This window comes from Ixodes scapularis, unplaced genomic scaffold (genome assembly GCF_016920785.2).
Source record: "Ixodes scapularis isolate PalLabHiFi unplaced genomic scaffold, ASM1692078v2 PGA_scaffold6__148_contigs__length_123643588, whole genome shotgun sequence".
In the NCBI taxonomy this organism is placed as follows: domain Eukaryota; kingdom Metazoa; phylum Arthropoda; class Arachnida; order Ixodida; family Ixodidae; genus Ixodes; species Ixodes scapularis.
Genome location: NW_024609881.1, coordinates 64700439 through 64727448, shown reverse-complemented (window position 1 = coordinate 64727448; position 27010 = coordinate 64700439). Strand labels below are relative to the sequence as shown.

Below are 27010 nucleotides of genomic sequence, written 5' to 3'. Positions count from 1 at the left end.
GTTTTGTCGAGGCATTTGGCGATATTTACGACATTCCTTTTTTACGATGAACACTGAAGCAGAAAAAAAAACGAATGTTGTCGGCTAAACTTTGCATAAATGTGCATGCTAGGGTATTGTGCTGTAAATTAACTTGTGAATGTATTGGCAATGCAGGTGGCCTGACGTCGCAGAGAGTGCTGCCTTGCAGGAGCAGTTCTTTGACGTAGCCGGGTTCCCTTGTGTCGTGGGTGCTGTTGATGGCACCCACATTCGAATCCAGGGACCGCGGGTGCACGAGGAGGTGTACGTGAACCGCCACCTGTACCATTCCATCAACGTACAGGTGGTAGTTGACGCGTCCTGCCGCATACGCAATGTGGTTGCGAGATGGCCGGGAAGCACGCACGACTCCCGGATTTTCACCGAGAGCACACAATCAGTCAAGCTGGCCGATGGCATCTACGACGGCCTATTGCTCGGCGACAGCGGCTACACCTGCCAGCCGTGGCTGATGACGCCATTCCTGTCGCCATCATCAGCAGCAGAAGTGAGGTACAACACGGCACACACCACGACAAGGAGTATTGTTGAAAGGTAAGACAAAGTCACGCATCGTGGTGGGTTACTGGGCTGCTATATTGAAAAGAATGCCACTAGACAACGTAACATTTTGTTGTCATAGCACAGAAGACGCTGTTCATTGTAACGCCCCTACATGCAGTTTTGTGTTCTCTAGACCCAGCAGAAAACAGTAATTGCACGGAACCTAAAGAGAGAAGAAAGAAAATACTATCCCAAGAATATATATTTATTTATTGTACTTTCCAGTGCCCTTATACAGCCCGAGGGCCTGCATAAGGGTGCAACGTAGACACATATATGCAGTGTTGCATAAAAAGCAGACACGCAAAACGCATGCATCGTATCAAAAAACAAAAACGTGAAATATTCTCCAACATATTTTTTGGAGAACATATCACATTGTTCGTTCGTTAGGGGCAGGATTTGTTACATACGTGTGAAAGGCAATATTTTGGTTCAACCTGGATACAGAAGAGCAAAAAGATACAAATGCAAAGCCGTGTTTTTTTTTTTTTCCGGCCCCACCTTTACAGAAATTACACGCCTACTTGTCATACATTCTAAAATACTCCACACTGCTGGGACTCGCCGTAAAAATGTGGCAAATTGCACCGGGCTCGGGTTGCTATAGGGAAGTCGTTGATAGACATCTTCGGACTGCTAATGTTAACGACTGTTTGTATGAAACTGTGTTTCGCTTACACTCAGCTATGAGGAACATTTGTCGAGGGAAGTTTAATATGGTCTACATGTAAACATACTGTTATATATCTTGGCAATGATAAGAAATGATTGCCGGGTTTTCGGTAGGCTACAGCATTCAGAAAGTATGAAATAGTCTCAGCTCTAATATATTAGTGTAATTTAAATAAATAATACTCATTCTGTCCATATGATGCACGCAGGACAATAGGCCAGCTGAAGCGCAGGTTCCACTGCCTGCACGCCGAGCTGCGCATGGAGCCAAGCAGATGCTGCGACATCATCGTGGCATGCTGCGTGCTCCACAATCTCGCCAAGAGATACCCCTGCGCGACGCCAGGGACTGCCATCCCGCCTGAGGTTCCTGTGGAGCCCATGGCAGCCGGCCGTGGAGAAAGCAACGAGGCCCGGCGTGCCCTTGTCGACCAGTTCTTCTGTTGAGCGTAAGTATGTGGGTATGTGGTCTTTTCAATTCAAACTGATTTTCTTGAATGCGAGAAACATACAGAGATATTGTCCTCTCTGTGTGTTTACCAGGCTCCGTAAATGGATAACCATAATAACAAGTTGAATGTGGCACGCGATTTCATATAATAAATTTTCTTGAATGCTTCGTGGCATCTTTTGGCTGTGGTTTTACCAGCAACTGATTTAAGGGGCTGAACCAACCCCAGCATATTCCTTGGAGAACATATATATTTTAATCTTTATTAAGCACTCTTCATGTATGGTTTCAATACAAGGGTAAACAGGCTTTGCGGAATTCACTCGTTGCAAAAGAATGGAAGCATTGGCAGATATTAGAGCAAGCAGATGTTGTGCTGCGACTGCTATCCACCTTTATTTGCAAAAGCGTCGCTTGGAGACGATGCAGCGCCCGTCGTATGCCGCTCAGGCGTCCACCCTCATATTGAAGATGTCTGTACCCTTTCCTGATTCCGAACATTGTAGCAGAAAGAGTGCCTCAAACATTGGAAACCATATTGTCTTGCAAACCCTCTTCATTGCAGCATGTTTTTTGTTGGTTGCAACAATGACATGCACTTAAGATGTAATCTGGCGGTGTCCAAACAAGGTAACTCTTCTGAACAGCATTGCAGGCACGGATCAGAATCATTCTCGCCTCATCCAGTTTCGGTATGTAGTAACAAATGCCCAAAGATTGATTGACATGTCTTGCAGCGTACCTCGTTGTAAAAGGTTAGAGTTGGTCAAGCAGCATAATTGCAACTGCGTTTAACAGTGAAATTGCTGCATGACCCATGGAACCACATACGCAAAAGTCCTGCAATATATTGCTGTTGTGTGCCTCGGTCAACAGTGCGTGCGGCTTTTGTGCGAAAAGCTTCGGCCCACTTCTGCGTGTTGGTCATCGTGCTTGTCTTCATACAACAGACTACGCGAACATCAATGCCCTCAGTGCGAGTAATTATAGGGGTGAGCGAAATAATAGCCTTAAAAATAATACCATTTCATTTTATTGCGCCTCTGTCCTATAAGTTGGTATTATTACCATATTTAAAAGTATTCTACAGGTGAGAGGAGTCAACCTGTATGCGTCACAGTAGTGGTCCGATTATAACAGCCATTAATGGGTCATGTACATAAGAGGAATAATTCTGTCATTGGTTATTTCACTTAGTAAAAGAGTAAAGGGTGTATAAAATCGCTGTCGAACAACGTTGAAGTATGGTAATGCCTGTTTTTTTCGGGAAGTGAACAAAAAGAGTACAGAGTTCCTGAACGGTGTAAATTCCGCGACACACTCTCCTCGAAGAAATCAGGCACACCGAGTGGTCACACCAGTAACCATGCATTTAAACGCATAATCACTGTTTGCGCCGTGCAGGCACTTCCTAGGTTATTTGCTTACTTGCTGTTTTGTTTTGAGCAGGGTCGAATTGTTAAGCTTCTTTCCTTAGTGCCCAACAATGATGTTTTTGACGTGTCGACAGGCTTGCGCACACCTATGGAAACTTCGCTGGTTAGATTGTCGCTGGTGTCGGATACCAATGTGGTACTCTGGAATACTGGGGAGGCGATAAAAATATTTCATTATTCGTTAAAATTACTTGCACCATCTTACTGGCTGTCGCATAGGGTCGAGTGTTTTTCTCCAGGGACGACTACCCCATAACATACTGAGGTTTTCACAAATCCTTGCATTTCAGAATGTACTTTTATTATTTCACATCCGCCCTTGCTTCGTCAATCTAAAAAAAAAAAAGATTTAGAACTTAATGCCCCCCCCCCCCCTTGGTCTGTTCTGATTACTCCTTTCCCAATTGCTTTTTCAAAAGCTCAATTTGCAGTTCAGCCTGCAAGGTTTGTAGCCTTAGCATTTCAGTGTAATACTGTTTAGCAGCATCTGCTGCAGCGATTTGTGCATTGGAGGCATCTATGGCTCTTTTTGTTGCCTCCCTATTTAACAGGAGGTTCTCCGCCTCCATCTGCTGCTGGTCCTCAGCTTGCTGCTGATACCTCTGCGCAGCTTCCCGGCACCAACGTCTCGTCTGCAAGACACGGGTAGCTGCTGCCCACTCTTCTGCTGCTGCCACCCTTTGGCCGCTTCCTGACGCCCGAGGCTGCGGCGCTGTTGTTTGCCTCAAGCTATCGCTGTGACAAATGGATATGCAAGGAGTGATTTGCTGTAGTTATTAAAAGTGTGCATGCAACATACGTATAACATACAGTGTTTGTAACCCCGACATGTTACTGGAATTTTGCCACAGTGTACTTAACTGTAGAACAGAAACTCTCTGATGCTTCAAGCATCTCCGAGTGGACCACACACATGGTGCTCATGCAGAAATCCATGCTCACCGTAATATCCCGAGAAATTGCCCACCCAAAACTGAGAGCACATTAGGTAAAAATAAGGGGTAGGCTAACATTCGGTGATCACAAGGTAGCTCAACTTCAGCCATTGAAAAATAGAAAGTCCTGCTACAAATCAGGATGGGCTATCTGTTGGGGATGGGTCGTCTCTCGGGATATTACGGTAATATTCGTTGTACCGGTTGCAACTTTCAGCATTTCATTACCTTTAGCTTTCTTATAAATTTCTTAACCTTGCCATTTATTTCACCTAAGGATGTTGTGAAACCAAACATTCAAGTCTCGTTGTTTACGAAATCCGCGATGCTACAAAAGAGTTTTCGCTTGGCTATGTATAGAGTCAATCTTGCTATGGATTTCTATCCTGCTGTTAAACCGATAACTGATGCCAGCAACGCTACCTCTTTCCTTTTTGCGTTCCGCACTAGTTCGTCACAGCATAAACGATGAGTTTGTTCACTCATTCAACAACTAATCAAATATCATGCGTAACAACAGGGTTATACCTTTCTTTTTCAAAGGAAGAATATCGTCTTATTTGTTGCACCTGTTGGTTAAGAGGTTAGAACTAAATATCACCACCTTGCATTCCTTCAACCATCAAAAAGTGTGCTACAACTCTTTGCTCGGATATCTGCCTTTGGTACATCGGTAGTTCTGTTGTCTGGGTGTTAGTTATGTTAGTAATGAGCACATTTTGCTACATATCCTTCTGTGTGTGTTTTTTGCAGGTTGTTTGTAGAGCAATTATGCAGCCGTATGAGTAAAATGAAGAGAAATTCACGATTACATGCTTGCCATAAGTGACCCAAAGGCAGTGCAGTATGTCCGCTAGCCTGGGCTCCCTATCCCTAACCTGCATCACGCAGTAGTGATACATGAATGTGCGCTGATTTCCAATTAGATATTGTGTGTATGGCACTATGACAATTTTTACAATCTCCCTGTTCTCACATCAGTTTCTTAGGGTCCCACCATTAATAACAGAGCTGTTCTGCATGCCCGGCACCCAGTGCTGTTGACTTGTCATACAAACTGATGTAAGAGTAATCCACTCACTCTTCCGTGTCACCCTCAATGACATCGAGCCCACACAGGTTCGGCGAGTCGACGCCGATCACGTCGAGAACTGCCTGAATTAGGGGCGTCAGTTCATGGGGGTTCGGGCCGGCACCTACGAAATGAATGCACATTATTTTCATTCCGTAGTCACCGGGCCCCAGAGGCATTGCAGAGTGTAGGGGGATCAATAACCAACTACCAAGCTAGAATATAAACAGCAGAAATCCAACGGCATTATGAAGCATCAAATAAAAGCATAGTAATTTGTACTGTGTGGCAGAAATGTAACTTCTTAACATTGCAGTGGAGTGATCTCGCAGCAGTGACCTTCCAACATGCACATCACTGCGTGCAATTGTGCTGCAGTCAACTTTGTACATAGTGCTTTCTGTGTGCCTTGAGGATGCAGTAGTGTAGGGTATTCAGCGACGTGTTCGATGAACAACAACGCCCTAAGTTTTAGGACTGTTTTCTTAAAAACAACAGAAAAGGCACAGTTTAGGTGGTGGGCTTTCAACATTTTGATCTCCTCTGTCTCAGGTCTACCACACTTTTTGCTGTTTCATGTGTTTCTCGGTTACTAAAACACAGTTAAAGGAAATTTCAATAAAGTGTTTTGAGATGTTGCCTCTTTTGATTTTATTACTGTTTTCGAACAGGGACAGGAATGTAGTGGAAAGTTACACGTCAACACTCACTTTTATATCTGTCATCAGTCATGCCATAAAAAATTTAAATGCAAACACGGCATTATAATCCATGGCAGAAAAGGTTCTGTTTATTTTTTGTGTTCCCCCCCCCCCCCCCCACTCATCTTTAAAGCGAACAATTGAAAACTAGTTTGTTTTTCGAAATATGCAAATTCCTCAGACTCACCTGTGCGCCCTTCATGCTTCTTGTAGGCGCTGTAGACCTTTCTGCATTTTGTCAGGAGGTTTTGCCACGCCTCCTTCAGCTGCTTTGCTGTCCTCTGAGCTCCCTGCTCATTCATTGCATCGGCAATGTCGAGCCACGCCTGCTGTCTCGTGTGTGCAGTTACTGCAGGACCGAATTTTCCCATAATTTGTTCCCTTCTTGCCCCAACTTCCCGAATTAACTTCAATCTCTCGTCTAATGTCATAATTTTTTGCCTCTGTTCGCAAGCTTTCGATACTGACGCTTGGTCCATTTTCAACCGACGTTTGCGGTCAGGACACTATCGTCTGCTACCTTGGTTTCTCTACCCGCACACCTGCGTTTTGCTATATATCGCAATAAGACGAAAGATAATCCCAATATCACTTTTAAAAACGAAAAAAAAAAGCGAAAGGATGATCTCGTCAACTTTCTTTGTAATAAATGTCTGTTTATTTCTCGTTTCTGCGACTTCTGCAGATGACATCGGCAAGGTTGATTCGTATACCGCGCTTGTACTATCTCTTCCATTGGTGGATGCATCGACCGACCGTCGCGGTCAGAACCAGAGGCAGCGGCACTGCTTCAGCGTAAAGCTAAGGTTCTCGTCACCGTTGAATTGCTGGCCACCGGGGATATGTAGAAACCTCGATGCTGTCGGCATACTGTCAACGCACTGCGAACAAAAAAAAACAAAAAACGGTACAATGTCTCAGCTGTTTACTCGGAACGAAGACTTTATCGAAGATAACCCCTTTCTCCGCAAAGTAATCGCTGCTCGCGAGTTGGCGTGCATAGTGTAACAAATTAAACCTGTTCGTATACCAACGCTTGTTCGCAAAACATTTTTTACTCACCATAAAAACACTTGCAAGGCTGATGTACCGTCATATGTCCTGGGTCCCGGACTGGTGAAGAGTGATGCGTTCGCGGAATGCTGCCGTCGGTTAGCTTAGTTGTCCCTCTGAACTACCGCTTTGCTTGACGTGCTAATAGGTTGATGGCGCGTCATTAATATAACAGCCGGATCGAAATGAATGTTCGGCAGAACCAAGCAGAACTATTAGCTCTCATTAAGCGACGTCGCGGCCATTTTGCTTGTAGGTACTGCTTCTCCCTCGGCGCCCCTGCTCGCCCAGTCACGTGACCTAAAATTCCCCGTTCTAGGGACAATAGTTAACTTTAAACCACGGTTTGCGTTCGAGAAAACGGGCCCAGGAGCAAACCTGTTCAGCAGGCGACGCTCGTTGGTTGACTGCGCAGGCGCGGTCTTTCTCTTGCTTCGTTTACCACAGGATAGATGGCGCTTGGCTCTGAGCATTATCAAATTTGGCAATTTCTGTCACATCTCTAATTATGCTACGAAATGTAGATCTGAATAATATTTAACAAAACTATTACGAAACATTCGCCGGCTATTTATTTTTTATTATCGCGGTGCTGGTGAGGTAGGCTCTTACCCAATAGGCGACGTGGATTCGGCTGACGTGCTGCGGTTCCGCGGATGCATCGCAGTGAAAAGGCAGAGAGCTTTCGAAGGAAAGAAGGCTCAAGCGAGTCTGGTTTTCTTCTAAAAGTTTTATAGCAAAGAGTTTTTTTTTTTTTGGCTCCCTGTTTTTGTGTTTCTTTTCAAACCTTATACGACGTGCGGTGGACGAAATTCGAGTTCAGAATCGTTTCATGGTCCCTTTAAAAACAATCATTCAATCAAAAATCACCAATACTCCGATTCAATGGGTCACGCAATTTTGTTCTGCCTGTGGAGCCGCAGGTACATCACACATTTTGCGGTGTTCGCTCAACCGGGGTGCGCTCTCATGTCGCGCGATCAACTGGTCATGCGCTCTCGTGACGTGCGCTCCAGTGTCAAGCATACTGTCGCAGCGTCCTCGTGTCGCGCGCTCTAACGTCGGCGCTCTGGTGTCGCACGCTCTAAAGGCGCTCTCCATGTGGTTCGGATTAATTTGAAAATATTGTTCGCATCTCTCATGTAGTGATTTTGTTTTCTGACGACTGCAGACAGACGCAGAGGCTCTTCGAGGCTCAAGTTTAGGGCAGTAACTATACCAAAGACACGAGCATTGTAGAGATGATTGTGGCGTGAGCCTCTTTTGAACTTCCCACTTTCTATAAGTGATGCACGCACGCGAGTGGCTTGGGGCCCGTGGCTTGCGCACTGGGGAACCCCAGAGTAAGGGTGTCAAAGATCCTAAGCCTTTTGGTGTTTCTTATTGGTTTTTAAGTTGAACAAAAACTAAAGGCACACATAGAGCGTATTCAACATCTAGTATCAAAAACGAGTCTTGTGCGGTAACATTCTTTTTTAGTCACAATATCACAAAAAAGCAGCCAATGTCGATAGATTGTTTATTATGTTTGCGTTTATTTTCAAGTGTGGAGTGAATTGGTTTTTCGTCTCGTATTTCAATCATGACTAAACGCGAATCTATAATCAGTATCTGACGCAAGGAAGTCTGGACCGTTTCCATTTTCATACTAATTTTGCACTTCAATTCATTGTTCATAATTTGCCCACATTGCTTTAAAACTTCGTTTCCGACCACATTGATATTCATTGTTTAATTAAAAGCAGTGTATGCTTATCTTGTTTAGGTGATAGTGTTCTTGTTTTATTTTATTGTGTTCTCCATGTACAGGGTCGCCGGACCTTCAAGCTTTCTATTGGAATTTTTTTGTCCAATGTCCAAAGCAGATATTTGTTCTAATAAAGTTAAAAATTCAAAATTCCAGGGAAAGAGTTCTATAAAATTTAATGAACATCTAATATTTGTATCGTTGTCTTTGTTATCTCTGTTTATATTTACACCAGCATCGCATAGGGGTTGAGTTTAAAGGCAATTAATATCTGCATTTTTCTTTCATGAATATCTCAGGGACTACATAAATTTACCTCGCTTTATTGAAAGCGTGGGTGACGTAAAGTCTTACAGGGGACCAAAAACTGTGCCTCATGAGAAATGAAGTGTCGGTCCAAGATTACAGAGCGGATTAGAAACAAAAAATGCCACGAGGTGTAAAAACTGTGTAACAACCAGCTTTACACAAAATAATAAAAAAAGAAAGTTTGTATATACATATGTTTATTTCGTTTTACTTCGCAGGGCCTGTCGTCGCTGGTGATGGTGAGTTCGACGTTTTCTGAAAGACATGGTTTTAGCACAGGGAGCCACATTTTGGGTCCCTCGCTTAGGGCGTTGCGCTGCACAGGCACAGATCTTCTCTGCCTTCGCAGAACTTCAGCGCACTGGGGAACCCCGTCTTAAAGCTCTCTACTAACTGTCTACGCCACTAAAATAGCTGTTGAGTTTTAAAGCGTCACTTGTACTTACGTGGGTCTCCGGGTATGTTTGTCCAATACCCTAAGCCCTACAATTTGCCACAATGATAGTTGTTTGTGCTGCTTAAACAGAAAAGGCCGGCGATAAAGTAGCTGTTTTCCGCATCCAAATGACCACTTCTTCAATTGATAAAAAATGAGATGCGAATATTTTCGCTCGTTTATGGGGTGTGGACAGTGAAACTTGGCACTGTAAAATTAGAAAAAAAAAAAAGAAAACTGGCGCCTGCAGAAAGAAAATTCAAGCATCCACCGAATATGTACATTTAATCTGGAAAACGTCCAAGGCGTAGCTCTCTTTCTAGGAAACATTGAGACCGTCAATTCTTGTCAGGGTCAACGGCGGACGTGTTCGCAGACGACCAAGTGAGCGATGGTTCTAACTTGTGGCGCCATTTCACAGTAAGCGCAAGGAGCAGTCAGTGCAAATCAAACCAAATCAGATTACTTTATTTTCCCACAAACTGTACATATTTGACAAGGGTGTAAAAAAAAAAGCTGCATGTTCGCCGCTTGACAGGTTACAACCTCCTCTGTTCTAGCCATGATGGGGGCCATCATGGCTAGAGGCGAGAAGGTATAAAATAAATTTACATATGCATATGAATACATCCATATAAACAAGAACAAAAGACAGGCCCGCAAAACTTTTTCACCCTTTTTTTAAGAACAAATAATTTGTGCTGAAAAGGCAAGATATAGACCCTTTGCAGCAGCTGTGCATGGACGCCGCCATAACTGACCTTCAAGTTTTGTTTCCTCTTATTCGGTTTATTTCACCTCATCATTACCATAGCAGGCCAGGTTATTGCAACATTAGATTCAACTGAGTCCTTTTCTAAAGCATCGGCCTTTGTAGAGGATCGTCAACTACCGTTTCAGTTGCTCGGCATCTCGGTAAGGCAAAAGAAGGTCGGCTATGGCGGCTGTAATTTGGCGCGTGTGTAAAGCGTCTATACCCCGGAGACGCGGAGAGGAGGGGGGCCAGGGTTTTGAGAACTATCTTGGGCTACGTGTCCCAGGGGGAGTTCAGGGGGAGCTCAGGGGGAGCTCAGGACTTCTAGGCTAGCGCTCCCCTCCGACACCCCGAGCCTGCCGTGCAGCATCTTTCCTCATGGGATTCCCAATTACCATCAGAACCATCGTCACCAACGGGAGGCCTTTGAAAATCACCCAGACTTCCAGCTGAGGGCAGCGCATGAGCAGGCAACCTGAATGTTAGGATGCATATACTCCTGTGGGGACTCTCGATTTTTAATACACGTCCATTCCTTCCTTCCTTACTCTTTTTTTAAGTCAGGGTAGTTAGGCAGAATCTAGGAAGGTGGTCAGTGATATCACCTGAAAGGGCCCCAGTTGTAGTGCCTGCATCATGTATATTTGTTATACGTGAGTCGAGTGACGACGCGGAATTTGAAGAGATCCTGGTGGGCATCGTAGGATCATCGCATTTGAGCCCCCATAGGCTGCTAAACATTTGATAGTTGTGTGGCTGTAGTAATATTTACATTCATGTCAACGTTTATATACCATCCATCATTATAAATGGGAGTTGACAAGAAACAAAGAAAATATGTCGGGTTACAAGGAAATTAAAGAACTCGCACTTCTCTCCTGAAGGAGGTCTTAAACACACCAAAGGCCGTCCTTTCCAGGCATTCTACAACCGAATTAATAGCCAAAAATTCTCGAGCAGCGTGGTAGAGGATGTTATGCTTAAAACTGCAATGTCTCTTCCTCGTTTTGGCGTCCGCGTTAAGACTCACATTTGAAGCCTTCAAAATTCGGTTCTCCGTCACTTTCTCTAAGCCATGTTTCGGTGAACATGGTAACGTCATCTTTGTGAATATTGAATGTAGTATCTACACCGGTAGTCCCAATTATCCGACTGATAGGTAGGGATATTTAAAGCTTGTAATTGTATTGTTTGGAAGAGGAGTGGCACATACATAGAGTCCTTCGTTTTCGGGTAGAACCCGATATATCCCGATATTTACACGCCGAACACGTTTCTTGAAAAACGTGTTGAACCCAATTTTTTTTTTCCGGAATCCGAAAGTGGAATACTGTACCATTTTGGATTGGTCTGCTCCGAAAATATTCTCTAGAAAGAAAAGGGTTGGTAAAAATTGTGCGCGAGATACAGCCCTTGGAAACGCGAACCTAGATTTTCGTTTATATTTTAGTTGACCTCACTTTCAAATTTTAACATTTATTTTCTCGAGCTACATTTATCCAATTCATACCAAACTCTATATGCATAACCCATGTATCATTAGAATGACAAAAATATGTATTTATATAAATAAAGTCTTCAGGTTCCAAAATAAAAAAAAAAATGTTAAAAATAGTATTACTTCTCTGCGTTATAAAAACGTTTGTTTGTGAACTAAAGCAAATATTGAGACATTAAAGTGCAAAGAATATCTTGATATTGCATTCGAGGAAAATTACATATCGATAGGTTGCACGCCTACTTCATTATAGGACATCAAACTTTTCCCATTGAGTTATGACAAGTCACTGTTTCGTGATAGCAAACACAGATGGCGCCCCCTGCCCAGGAATGGTTTTTAATTGTGTTTGTCGACGCGCACCGCTTGGAGCGCTACATGAAAGACCAAAATGGCAGACGTCTGAAGGCTCGCGCGGAGCGCGGGCTAGCGATATCAGAACAACGAGCGTGACGCTGCATGTGACAGATGCATACGCCCGTACGTTCCGCAGTGCATCCGTAGTTTTTCGATTTGAAAGAGACGCCGAAACAGGCTTTTGCAGCCTCTGATTTTGCCGCGGTGAGGATATTTTGAAATATATTCCGTCTTTTTTTCCCCTAAAGGCGAACAACGTATATTATTATTATTATTATTATTATTATTATTATTAGTTTACAGAACAGGGATTATGCCTTAACTTAGGCACACGAACGTCTATGAGAGTTTGGCGTTCAATACGCAATGAATATGAATATTATGCCCTCTCCAACCACAATCTCGCGGAAATTTAATGGATGTATCTGAAGGAGAGGGCTGTGCGACGATACCATGGGCTGCAATAACTCTCACTTCGCATAAGCATACTCACTAAAGTCACGCACCAGGCCACTTACTCAGAAGCTTCTTTGCTGGGGTGATTTCGAAGACAGAAACGGACCATTTTTGTCAAATGAAGACACTGACAAAAATGGTCCGCTTTTATCTTTTACCTGCCAAAATCCATCCTTCGTCAGGAATGACGAAGGCCGGACTTCGGCCGAAACGTCGAAATGAACCCGTCTGTTGTGGATGTTGCACCCAAGGTTCTCCATCCCATTATATATAACGTCTTTCGTAGATTTGTTCTGTATTGTTTTTTACATATCTAATGTTGTACACGATATTTAATAATTTGAACTTTGATATTTAATTACTAAGCTGTCCTCTTCCAACGCTGAACTGTAAGGGGAGGTGGAGGTCCCCGAGAGCAGCTTTTTCCTCTACCTCCCCTCCCTCCCCGCCCCCCCCCCCCCCCTTTTCGTGGGGGGGGGGGGGAGAACAAATAAAAGTGATTCGTTATTGCAAACAATAAAGGTTTTCTTTTTGTTCTTTTTTTAGAAAAAAAAAAAACATTTTATCACAATTGACAGAAACGCTTAGAAGTGGCTCTCAACATATTCACGGGCGGAGGCCTTGATTTGGAATCTACTTGCTTTCTATTGCAGTACGTTATTGACAAAATGGCGGCTTTCGGTTTCAACGGTTACCGGTTTACAAACTTCTACCCAACAATCGCCGAGTTATTCAAACGCACTGGTCAAAACTGTGAGAATAATTTCTGCTGTTTCAGTTTCACAACCACGGCTGTTAGTGGAACCACCTCGGGCACCTCCCCCGGCATTGCTTCCCGATGCAGCAAGTTTCGCAGGGAACCATTCCGCACGATCAACATACATTCTGCACCTACGTCTTTGCACGTATTGCGTTTCTTTTTTTTCTTTGCGTATCGGCAGTATGGAGCATAAAAAAGCATCAAAATCCGATACAACGGTACGATGCCAATGTGTTTTGACGGCCGGAGGCATGTTGGACTGCTCCTCATTTGTAGTTCGCAGACATCTCTCCAGACGGCGCTTGTCTCTCGAAAGGTTTTCTACAGCGTGAATGGTAAAATAAAATGGCTAGGTGGCGTAAGCTACCACCCGTTCCCGAGGGTTCAGCCGGATTCATCCACCCACCCATCCACTCGTTGATGAGCGCATGATGGCTTGGGCGGAAAGGGGGGTTTCGACGGAACCACAGGTCGGAAGATCACCACTTTACTTTAAAAAGGTACTGAACCGAAATTTGGATTTCGCAAAATAAGGCCACAGAAACGTTCAACGGGACGCTACAAACTCCAAAACATCACACATACATCGATATCTCAAACGGATGGCCGCACTTTTGAAAAAGAAGGGCGCAATCAAGCGAGGTCTTTGACGTCATTGTCCTCCAGGAGAATTCGAGAATGAGGGGAAGCGGCCTCGCTTCTCTCCTCCTCGCTTCACCAGCTCGACCAACACCTCCTTGAAATAAGGCCGTAGCGCTTTCCTCGTGACGTCGCAAAGGAAGATCACCGGGGGCGCGCGTCAAAGCGAAGGCAACACGCGTGGATCGACCGTCGTAACGTGCTTTTCGTCACATAGGCGTGTCTTATTAGCCAAAATGAAAGCTGCACATAGCAACGGGTCTAAGAAACACTTTATTACACGGGCAAAACATTACACTGCTAAATAATCGGTATGAAATGGCACGAGGTATGCGTAGAAGACGTCTATAAAAAAATGTGATTGTATTAAGTCGAAAACATTGGGTCACGCAAATATTGCTGTAGGAATGCATATTTTATACAGAAATACTTCGACAAAATGGCGAGACACGCAGTGATTGGACACAGAAATACAGATCAGTTAAGAATAAGGTAGACGTAGCCAACGCGGACACGCCTCGACAAATGTCACTTACGACCATGCAAGCGATGTTATCGCGTGCAGTCATTGAATTCAAATTAATGTATTTTCGATCGAATGACAATATGGGGTTGACAAATCAGCTTGCGACGCTCGTATAATCACTCAAAACAGCGAGCTGATCAGATTCCGTATCATTTAATCAAAATATATTAACTTTTCCGCGTGGCAGGGATACTAAACTTACTATTTACAGTCAACTAATTTACTGCTCCCCGTGGGCTCGAGCTGCTTAAGAACAAAATATAACCAATTTTGCTTACAATAATACTATTACCTTAATAAGTTAAGATTCTAGTATAAACGCGGCAAAGGCAATAAAATAACATTAGTATAAATACACACATAAGCACAAACAACGCACTTTCAATAATCACAGAAACTTGTTATTTACCTTCCAGTAAAAACTAGAATATTACCCCACATATTTACAAATGTCGACGCAATAGCAAACGGATAACGACGAAGAACAAAATTCCATTCTATCACGCGATATTTAAAAAAAATCGACTGCAGCACTTCATTTGCGTCTTACATGACCATGAAAGCCCGTAAATAAAATGTTTCTCACCAGTCGATCGCATCCATAAGTCCCACAAAATTCATCACAAAAACATTTGAACACGAACTTCAAGAAGTCTCTCTCTGTCGGGAGAGAGGTCATCGACCAGAGCCATCGTTGACTAGTTGCCTCACACGTCACTCAAACCGTAGCAGGACTTGTTTCACGAATCCACGTAAATGCTGTAGTATCAAGCGAACACAAAAAAACTACCCGAGACTGCGGTGACGACAAAAAAACGACAGGTAGGAGGATCAAAAGAATCACACACACACACACACACACGAGAGCAGTGGCAGCAGTGTGGGAGGAGAGGCTTAACATTGTCAACCCATCTCTTGCTCGTGTGCGCTCCCTGCGGCGATGACTGGATTTTTTTTCGGTTCCCTTCCCTTCTGAAATGTCTCAGCGTTCCCTTTCAGGCAAGCAGCAGCTCACACGCAACGTAAACTTACCAGAATCGGAGCCCGTATGAGGGAAGATGTCGCCTCGGAAATTCGGAGCCGGTTCATTCGAAAAGTGTGGGGAGCTGCGGGAACGCGCGTAGTCCCGCGGTTACGGGGATAATCATAAATATAAATTTGGTACTTTCAACCTTGATAACCCGTTCTATATTACGTTTATATTATATATATAATCAATTGTACAAGACTGCGCTTTTAAAACGTATATTAATGCCGGATAATCGCGCACGAACACCCCCGCGCCGCTCGAGAAGAAACATTTTTTTCACGTCGATAGCGGAAATTTTCTCACGTAGTTGCGTCATGGCCTCCCTTCCTCCGACATTGTGACGTAACTACTCGGAGCGCTACGGCCTTATTTGTAGGAAGTGTTGGCTCGACGGGACGTAGCGAGGAGAAGAGGGAATGGGAATCGTGACGGGTGCCTTGTCACGTCGGCCTCGTCGGCCGTGTTCAATCGCGCACTTCTTTTCCAGAAATACGGCGATCCGTTAGAGATATCGCTGTGTGAGTGATGCTTTTGGGTTTTACAGACTCATACCTATCCAGCCTTGTTTTGTGAGCTCTTAATTTCGGTTCAGTATCCCTTTAACGCAATCTATTGAGGTAGTCCGAAAAGGGGAAAGGAGTTTAATATGTTGTTTCCCGGACATCGCAAAAGCCTACGACAACGTGCCACATGACCAGCTCCTCGGCCAACTCAAGGAGTTGAACGTGCGACCAGAGTGGGTCGCCCTCATCCACCGTCCGTGCAATGGCAACACGATTAATACATGGCTGGATGGAACTAACCCTGAGGAGGTCCTGGTAACGAGAAGTCTCCGTCAGGGATGCCAATTATTTCCGCTTTCGTACATGTTGCATGTAGCTCGGCTAGAGAAGGAACTCGTCCGGTGCGGGCTGGGCTTTTCGTTGGTCCACCTGGAAGCTGGGGGAAAAATCGACTGTATAAGGCCGGAATTGACATATGCAGACGACATAGTGCTTACAGCAGAATCAGTGAACGACATGCAGCTTTTATTAGACATCTGCGTAGAAGAAGCAGCGGGGCTTTTTTTGCAATTCAATGTCAACAAGTCGGCAGGAGTAGTACTCGCAGGTTTCTCAAACATAACACTGGGCGACCTTAGACCGTGTGAAGACCACATATGCCAGTCCTCAGCGAGTACAAATACTTGGGCACCATCCTGTCAAACCCAGACGACTACTTGAAAGATCACCACGCTCACCTTCGCCAAGCAGTCACTCGAGGAGCCATCATTCTCAAAAAACGAAGCCTCTGGAGTTGCAATAGGTTCATTGTGTCTAGGGCTGTGTGAAAGGTGGTGGTGGTGCCTGGATGAACCTTTGCTAACGCTGTGGTATGCGCCCCAGGAGATGTCCAAGCTCAGGGCAAAGAGAGGTTGGCCGCCAGGCGCTTGGCTGCCACGGGAGTGCACCAAATGAAGCCGTGCAGGGTGACCTGGGCCGGTCCTGTTTTGAGACTCGGGAAGCGAACAACAAAATTATGTTGAACGGATGGCGTCGACACACGGACACCTGCCGTTAGGCCAGTAGGGTGTTCTGATACACCCACCTCACAGGACTACAAACCCGCTGGAAAAGACGCTTAAATCAGCCCCAATAACGCAAACATGGTTTCTTTGCTGACCCCGTACAAGCATTGACGGTACGGGAACTGGACTCGGAGATCCGGCAGATGGTCCGAGATCCTGAGACACAACAGTGACTCCAGGTGGCACACACCAGAGCCACCAGAGGCGCGGGCAGAGCCAGGGCGTGCACCAGATTCGGAAAGAGGGCTTGGCATGCTCTCTTGAACAACCAGAAGCCGAAAAGAATCCCCGAGCGGTGGTAGCGAGAAACCGTTCTGATCAAAGGTCTATGTTCGTAAATGGTTTTAATGAGCGCGTAAGAGTGAAGTTCAGTAACTCTTTGTGGTTGAAAATAGGGTGCACGTGTTGTTTTGATCATGATCATGTAGAAAGATGTAAGAAACGAATGCGCCGCTCAACTCTGTTTTGCTCGGACAGATTGTGACCGCTCGGACGGCAGATTCCCGGCCCTCGGCGCTTGGCGTACGGATTATGTCGATCGTTCCGCTAGTCGCACTCTTCCACCATCATTTTGGATGAGCGTGATTGAAACATCACGTGTACCATATTTTCAGTCATCGAGAGTTACTCTACTGCAGTTATCAGGTTTGTTTCTCGCGACCATTGCCAGGGTATTATTTCCGGCTTCTGGTTGGTCACATCCGAATTTCTGAAGACGCCCTGGAACACGCCCAGCCCGCTTTCGGCCAATGACGCCTCCTCATTTGTCTCCTATACTTCCCAACGAATGACCAAACTCTCTACATATATGGCTCTGGCACACACCAAGTCGACGGGGGATGTCTACGTGACATACAAGCAGAGCATCGCCGCAGAGACTCGGCTTTACGATAACAGCCTTGGCAGCGGATTGCTTTTTGAGGCACGAGCCGGGGCCCTGCGGACCCTGTCCTACAGGCGGCACTTTGACGCAACTGTGACCACGAGTGTGTGCCGGGCGCGTGGGGCCCACGATGAAATAATAGCACAAATTGCACTTGAATGCACGGCTCTAGTGCCGATCCTTCACAGTTCAGTGGTCCCTATCCTCAGAGCCCTCTGGCGCTCGCTCATGCTTTGGGCCTCAGTGAGTGCACTCACGAACGACATCAAGCCACCGATACAGGACGTGACGGATAAAGCCAACAGCCCTAACGCACAGTGGACAAACTGGGTTCAAACTAGTTGGCTCTTAAGACCTCAAGGCAACGTGTGGAGGACTGGTGGAGAAAAGTACATCTCAGGGGTAACTAAGCTCCCAATGGACCCCGAGGCTTGGTGCACGAATACAGGTCGAACGTGCCCGTCACAAAGGGAATAGCCGTAACCTCATCATCATCATCATCATCATCAGGTAAAGTAGCGCTGTACATGCTCCGTTCTCAAGGAAAAGGCAGATCCCTGTGGTAATAAAAGATCCATTGCGCGTTCATGCGCCTCAAAAACTCTCAGTGAGGTCATCAGCTACGTCATCAACACGTAATCACGATTGATGACGTAGCTGATAACGATTACGGCGATTGGGCAGAAACGACCTATTGAACGGATTGTTCTCATGTTGGGCCCCACAGTGACTACGCTGGACTACCTCGCCTCGTACTGCCTGGATTTCTCCCACGCCCCTCAGCTGTTTTGTGAAGTCGACCCGAGCATCGAAGACTCTGCCTGCGGCACGCCCATTATGTTCCAAGTACCTGCACCTCAACCCGACAAAAGCATGGTAAAGTACCGCCTTATTATTTTCTGGCATATGTTCTCGCAGAAACAACAACGACAACAATAACAAAAAACAATAACAACAACAAAAAACAATAATCAAATGTTCAGGAGAAGTTTCATGACGAGATGATATCTCTTCGTATCACATTATCCCATTGATGAGGGATACTATTATTATCTATAGTAATTACGAACGATCTGATATTCTAACTGATATTCTTCGGTGTGATTATTTCGGTTATCTTAGTTTAATAATAAATCTTACGACGAAGTGCACACACATACGCACTGACTATAAGAAATGGTGTCTACGAAAAAGAAAAGTTCATTGCGGTTCAGTTCGCAGATATAATAAGGAGAAGAATTGCATTGGTGGAAGGCGGTGACAATTAATGTAAACTATCTAATATTTTGACTCATTCTGTAAACTCTAATCTGCTAAATCTGATGAATGTATACTGTTTTCTACCCTACGTACATTGTTCAGCATCTGCTCTTTTGGAGACCCGCAGATATAGAGAAACAAATACGGTGTTTTTGTTCAGGCTTTACAGATTTAATCGTAAAAAAAAAAAAGAATGTCGCGGAAGCTACATTAATGCGGTTTGTACAGGTGAGCTATACGGCCATGGTTGCAACTTGCAACTGCGTGAACGGTAGTCGGAAAACCCAAGCCGGCGCGTTTTTGCAGGCCTGCGCCTGTTGCACGTGTTACACGTGCAACAGAGTTGTACCGTACGCATTACAAGTAATCAGATTACTTGTAATCGATTACTTTTTGGAGTAATTTTATAATGAGTTGATTACTTTTATTCGGCAGTAATCAGAAGCGTAATCTGATTACTTTTTGAAGTAATAAAATTGCTTGTAACCGTTACAATTCGTCCACGGGACCCCCCCCCCCCCCCTCCCCCCGGCACACACCTTTTTTTTATGAAATGACAAAAATAAAATTTGCTTTTTTTTCGAACGGAAAAAAGAAAAAAATTTGCGGAGCTGTAGGAATCGAGGTCAATCTCTTTCTATGTACAGTTTCTGTGGAATGTCCGTTTTCTTCTTCTTTTTTTTTTTTCGAGCTGGGCCTTGGAGTGGAGAGCCCCAGGAAAGCCACAGTGCGCGACAACGGCCATTCAGGGTGAAGTTTGGGGAAGCAGAATGTAGCTTTGTGAGTCCGTTCAAACTAGCCCCCTCACGCACACACACACAGAAATAAAAAAAATAAAAAATCCTGCTTAGGGTACCTACTCGCAGCCCGTAGGAGAACCAGAACCGAAGATGCCTAAAGCGGATGCAAAATTTAACAAAGACAGTTGAAATATTTCCAAAATTCCCCTCGTAGTCTTTGTGACAAGCAATGTTTCGAGTTGAGAAGTGGTCGGGGCGATCTCTTCCGCTAATGGATACTTCACATGATCCGTTTCCAATCCTGGAGCTGCTGCTCTTTTGTATAACGTGCGAGCTCATCCACATGTGAATAATAAAATGAGCGACGCAAACTTTGAGCGATAACCCTCGCTCAAGCTTAACAAGATCTAGAACCCCCTCCGCCCCCTCCCCCCCCCCCCCCCCCCCCCCACACACACACACACTGGCGAACGCCCAAATCATTAAACGTCTTCAAACGAATTCTATGCTTGTGTCCGCATTGTGAAGGTGCAACGACCACTGAAAAGGGAGCCAGTTTTTCTTCTTCAATACTTGTGCAAAAGTAGTTCATTGTTATGAGCGCTAAAGATGTAAGTCTTCACACAATAAAGTAACCGGAAAAGTAACCATTACTTCTTTAAGTAATGTCCAATTACTTTTGCCGTCGAGTAATGAAGTAATCTAATCGAATGCTTTTTAGCCAAGAGTAATAGTAATTGTAATCGATTACTTTTTTTGGGTAGCGTGTACAAGACTGCACGTGTGCTAATTTTTGGCGCACCAACGCGCTTCTTACGTGCTTCAAGTCCCTCCAAACTTTACTGATTTAGAGGATTTCCATGACGCTCAGTCAGCAAGTTTGTAATTCTAAACCTATATTTATCTTCGTGAATGGAAAAGTTAATGAACAAATCTTAGGTTATTTTCCGAATTATTGCGACGATTGGCCCTCTCTAATATGTCCCCCTGGCCGTATAAGTCGCCTGCACAAACCGCGCTTAGGCAGATTTTCATGTTTTTTTTTTTTTTTTTTAAGAAAGTTATAAAGCTGAGAAAAAAAATAAAGAAAAAATGACCGCATCTTTACGTGGTGAATGATGTTGATTGGGAGGAAGCTCTGGTGGTGCTGATGATACTGATTTTTTGGGCATTTGACCGCAGCGCCCTCTCGTCTATAAACATTGAGCCAATGCATGCAAAGTTTAACGCGATTATATACGCATTTGACCGCAGCGCCCTCTCCTGTATAGACGTTGAGCGGCTACATGCAACGTTTCATCCATGACATCCCCAGCTCTTGAGTTACTATACCGCATCTCAGAGCCCCCTACCCGTCCCGCAGTCGTGGCCGAGTGGTTAAGGCGATGGACTAGAAATCCATTGGGGTCTCCCCGCACAGGTTCGAATCCTGTCGACTGCGGAAACATTTTTTTTTTTTTTTTTTTTTAAGAAGACAGATGCGATGGCAATCGATGTGAGCACGGACGCCGGACAAGGCTAAACCCTAAGGAGCTTCGCCCCCAAAAACCTTGCATATCGAAATCTCGAGTTTATTACGTTCAATTAACACAGCTCTGGCACGCACTCGCTACGGTTGCACCCTTTATTTATTCCTGAAAATGGTTTCACATTGCTTTCAATTTATTGACTTTCAGTGCGAGCCGAATGAAGCCTGCCAAGGCGTTCCACCTACGGACGTACGTTATTTCTTCCGCAATGGTGGAGTTAGGTTACGACTGTAGTCGCGGATAGAGTAAGAACGGCAGAGCGTGCATTTCGAACGCGGGGCCTTCAGCATGCTCCCATGCATGCCTTCCGCCGTGCTTTGGCTGCGCGTGTGTGCTCAAGGTTCACGAGACACGGAAGCATTGTCGAAGGTAGCAGCAGTTGCGCTGGAGACGGGACGGGACAACCGAAGCTCCCCACCTTGTCGTTCTTATCTTATTAGTGACTATAGTGTGCCTAGATTTGAGAGTGTTCCCAACTGCTCGACCGGAATCACGTGGTTTACGGGCCGCGTTTGTGATACGAGCTGCAAGGAGGAGTCAAAGGCGCTGATCGCCTGCAAGCGTCCCTGGATGGATGGATGGGTGTTAATGGCCATGCACTTTGTAACGGGCGGTAGCTTGCGCCACCTAGCCTATCCCTGCTCAACCCTTCCACCCCCTATCCTACCCGCCACGCGCCAGCTCACGCATGTGCATTAGCAACCAATCTGCGTGGGAAGGTTTTCGCCATTAAGTTGCAAAATTACTCCGTGGTTTTGTTTGCTTTATCGCTCAAATATATAGGAAGTCCAAAGTCACCAGGCTCGACCTAAAATGGACCGTAAAAATCGACGTCTGCACGTAGCAATCAAAACTTTTCGTCAAAGGTGCATATCACAGGTCGATTTTTACTTGTAAAATTAGAAAGCGTAGCTCCCGTTTTGTAAAAAAATAGTGCCAAGAAACGTGCCAGGGTCAACGGTGGGCGGCGACGCAGACGACCAAGTAGAGCTGCGGCGTGTGTTTGGCGCTCATATTGATAGATGACGCTACCTCTTTATCGAGACTGCTCGCGACCACCGTGGTTTATTAAAATGAACAACATATTTTCGTAATGTACCTCTGATTTAAATACAAATGCAAACAATAAAATTAAAACTTAAGTAAAAAAAAAAGCGTTTGCATAACGACGGCGCTTTTGCTGCCAACGGATTTCGTTGCGTGTCGTCTGCTTTCTTTCGCTGGTCGGCTACACCCTCGGACACTGCTCCCGACGCCATCTATCAGTACGTGCGCCAAACACACCCTACAACTCGACTTGGTCATCTGCGTCGCCGCCCGCCATTGACTCTGGCAAGTTTCTTGGCACTATTTGTTTACAGAAAGGGAGCTACGCTTTGTAATTTTACACACACACAAAAAAAAAAACGACCGGTGAAATACATCTTTAACGAAAAGTCCAGATTTCTTCGTGCAGGCGACGATTTTCGCGGTCCATTTTAGATCGAGCCTGGTGAATTGAGACACCCTACCCTATATATATCGCCAAGACAACGAATTATATATTTTGAACGCTTGTGAGACTTATATCAGTGAAAAACACCCGTCATCAAGGACGGGAATATTGTTTTCTTTCTTTATGACAATTTCGTTTTCTTTGAAATAGATGCTACAGGGGACCACAATGTATTTTTTTTGTTTTGAAGACATTAGACTTAGGCGGACGTCGGCTCATAGAGAATTTCGTTTTTCTGAGTTATCGTTTGATTCAGGTGACTTCATTTTTTTTTTCAAATCTTCGTGTTTCATCCTAACCGCTGGCGTCGTATTCGCACGGAGCTTGAGCTCTCTGCGATGTATTGCCTTATCTACAGGGTGAAACAAGGAGACGGCAGGCTCTTTAAATCGACCGGAAAATTTGGTTTCTTAACCTATCGCGCTACTACTTTGTGCAGCGTTGCCCACAGATGGTGCATTTTTTTTTTGTAAAATTTGCAAAGAGCGAAGTTGCCTGAGGAAAAAGTAAAGAAAGAAAAAGGCTTAGCTCATATGGAAACGCAGCGACGCATCCGGTCTGCAAACAACACGGCGCCGCTTCGCACGCGAGACAAGAGATGGCGTAAGCGGTCGCGACGCCAACTGCCGCCAACGAACGAGCAGACGACGCCGAGAGCCGGCCTTTTTGCAGACAAGGAACTGCAGTCCCTTGTTGTTACCGCGCCTGTCTTTTTTGTTTCTGCGCCTGTCGCGCCTGCGGAACGCGCGCCGCTTTTGAGTGAAAAGATCGTCTGATTCGGCTCTTGGCGCCGTATGCTCGTTCGTTGGCGGCGTTCGTTGCGCCATCTCTTGTCTCCCGTGCGAAACGGCGCCGTTTTGTTTGAACACCGGTGGCGTCGCTGCGTTTCCATAGGAGCTAAGCCTTTTTCTTTCTTTACTTTTTCTTCAGGTAAGTTCGCTCTTTGCAAATTTTACCAAAAAAATGCACCATCTGTGGGCAACGCTGCACAAAGTCGTAGCGCGATAGGTTAAGAAACCGAATTTTGCGGTCAATTCAAAAAGCCTGCCGTCTCCTTGTTTCACCCTGTATATACACGGGCCGAAAAACACGGTTCTCTTTTCTTGAGAACTTCCCGTACTTCGTTTCACTTTTGACCCAGACGCAGCAGCTGACGCTACGAGCTAGGACCATGCGTCAGACAGCGTTAAAAATACAAGTCACCGGGCCTTTTCTGTACATTATTTGTTCAGCGATAATAGAACACGTATACAAAAACGTGACACGAACACCATATCGGTGCGCTGTTGACAATCCCATCGGACCGTCAACGTGCATGCTTATCATGTTCACGGTTCCTGATTGGTCCTTCGACGTTCCTATTGGCTAACGCTGTAAGCTGATTGGCTGCGGAGAGATCAGATTATGCCCAGGACTCGCCCCGCGTACCTTAACAGTGATAATCGAAATACTTTGAATGATAGCCGCACCAAGCTGGTTTCTAAGCAGTGATATTTAAAGAGGCGTTTGGTCTTTTTATGAACGGCTGATGTATCCTAACGTACATTTTTGGCCTGAGGAGAAAGAGCACAATCTACACAAATAAGTTACGATGAGTTGTGGGGCTTTCAAGTAACTAATAGGTGTAATTTCCAACCTTGATCGGAACATAAAAGATGACCAATGTTTGATTTTCCGTCAAACACCGTTTACATGTGTTCATGTTGTTTTTGTGTGTTTTTTTATTTTCTAGCCGACCTTTAGCCGACTTCTCTCGGACGAATTCGTGGTAAGATTTTCCTTTTCGACGATGAAGGATGTCTCTAATTTCCCGTTGTTTATAAAATCTCCCTCGTGTTCTCCGTCTTTCCTATTTTGTTTTTTTGCCGTCACCCATACAGAAATTTAGTTTGTTCGTTAAATTGAAGGAAACAATTGATGTCACGTGACCTACGCAAAAATTCAGTTTTCCAGCTTGATTTGGCAGGAAGTCGGCGTCACCTGACCTCGACACCAATCCAGTCTCCCCGCTATATTTAGCGGGGAAAATGACGTCACATGACTTAATGTCACGGCCTCAACACATATTCAGTTTCCCCGCTAAATTTAGCGGGGAAAATGACGTCATATGGCATGATGTCACGGGATCCCACACTCAAATTCAGTTTATGCGTTAAATTTAGCCGGAAAATTTACGTCCGACCTGCCTCGGTTCTTTCAGTTATGTCTGCCGCTGATCGCTTAATTAACAGCAACACAGCTGGTTCTGCTCGCAATTTTTATGATGCCGTTTGATTGCCGTGCCCTTCTTTGCCATCCGATGTGCCAGATCAAGGCGCATTTTGGTACACTTGCCCGCCGTATATTCGCCACTTTCACGGACTGTCGGGGACGCGCCACACTGTGCTCACCATACCCACGCGCGGAGAGGAGGTGGCAGATTGGCACGGCGGGCACGAATCAATCAATCAATCAATCAATTCACACCGCGGTAGCACCATCGCTGAAAGATGCGAACACCTGCGTCGCTCGGCGCTCTGATGTGTCCGCACACTCTCACCCCTTCCTCCTGCAGTCTGTCTACTCATTCTAGTCTATTTGAATCGGTCTACCCGTGAGTGACATTCAATGCTTGTCTTTGGGTCTTCCATTCTGTTGTAGTGTCTGGTAAATCTTCAGCCGATGATGACAAGCATGATAGTGTACAACGACGTGGGGTGCTACCTCAGCAAACTGCTGAACCAGACGGATTATACGGGATACCCGGTGACAGACCAGGTGGAAACTGTCCAGTCTCAGCTCCGAGTTGCAACTGTCTGTGAGTACCGCACAGGACACCCTCACTTAAGTACAGAGTACACATTTCGACAAAAACCCCGAGACTGGGTCAAAAAGGGACGGACAAACAGAAAGTTATTGAGACTTTGTGTTTGTCCATCCCTTTCTGACCCAGTCTCGGGGTTTTTGTCGAAATGTATAACCACCACCAGCTCGTTTGCGACCTTACCTTTTGTTCATTAAAAGTACAGAGTGTTTGGGAGAAAACGGTACCATGTTTTTTTGTTTTTATTTCATTCACACCGCAACTCAGAAAGCTATGTCCCCCCGCCCAGGTTTGAAGTCACCCACTGGGACGAGCTGAGAAAGGTTTTCAATCTTAGCTTTACCTGATTCAAAAGTTATAAACGAGTTTCGGAGGATTTCTGTGGGCAAAAGACACCCGTTCTTTGTAGCGGACTTCGTTCAACTTCTCGTTTTCGCGGGCTTCCTTGACCATCAATTTCTCGTGGAACATTTCCGAAAATGGCTTATAACTTTTACACCCGTTGAATGTAAGTTTTAAAACTTCGACACCTGCCGTGGTCCGAATTGCTGGGGTACATTTAGTCGGAGCGTTTGGAGATACGTAGGTTATTTTTGAACAAATACCCAAATATATTTTCTCTCAAACACTCGGTACAGCAAAAGTTTAAAAACTTGGTATCGTAAAAAACAAGAAAAAAAAAGTTATAGTAAAAGAAAGAGTTATTGAAAAGGAGTACCTCGTTGTAATATTATAAACTTAGATTTTTATTTTTCACTTCTTATTAGTAGTGTCATCAAACTTTATTCAAAAATTTGCCTTAATTAAAATCTGTCTGGGTTTTCAGAGCAAACATTTGCTATAGTGATTTGTTAGATGCACTCTAAATATGCCGGATACTTTTATTGTGTTATCAAAGTCATTCATAACGGTCAGAGGTACGATAGGTGCAATGGCTAGACCCAAAAAACTAATCGATCTGACCACCATGTTTTAGATATGACACCGAGCACGACGTTGGCATGTAATTTGCCGTGATTATTGACACACCGCAAACCTCAGTTTTAGATGAAAACGACTTTTGTACATCCTCATTGTCCTAGCTCTATCCTTAGAATGCATCGATCGGCTTAGCGAGTGCCCCATGGGAAGATATACGAACGGCTTATTTTAGAGTTTATATACTTTCTAAAGTAAAACCGTTCGTATATCTTCCCACGGGGCACTCGCTTTCGAAGCGCGGCACGCAGCTGCGCTTCGAGAGCTAGTCTGGCCACCGTGAATGGGAACAGCTTTGTTTAGGCACCAGTCTGGAAACCGTGAATACGCGCCTC

The 27010-nt window shown here is 45.0% G+C and overlaps 2 long non-coding RNA genes and 1 other non-coding gene across 3 annotated transcripts; all 3 read left to right on the top strand.

The window, feature by feature from the left end:
• The first annotated feature begins 454 nt into the window (after window positions 1–454).
• On the top strand, window positions 455–3787 carry LOC121838390. Its single transcript, XR_006078486.1, has 3 exons — window positions 455–576; window positions 1470–1709; window positions 3699–3787. It is a non-coding gene; the product is annotated as an uncharacterized LOC121838390 (long non-coding RNA).
• Window positions 3788–21229: 17442 nt separating this feature from the next.
• Trnas-aga lies at window positions 21230–21311 on the top strand. The gene has a single exon. It is a non-coding gene; the product is annotated as a tRNA-Ser (tRNA).
• A 234-nt stretch (window positions 21312–21545) lies between these two features.
• LOC120842540 lies at window positions 21546–25673 on the top strand. The gene is made up of 3 exons (XR_006078485.1): window positions 21546–21588; window positions 24627–24662; window positions 25535–25673. It is a non-coding gene; the product is annotated as an uncharacterized LOC120842540 (long non-coding RNA).
• Window positions 25674–27010: the final 1337 nt, after the last annotated feature.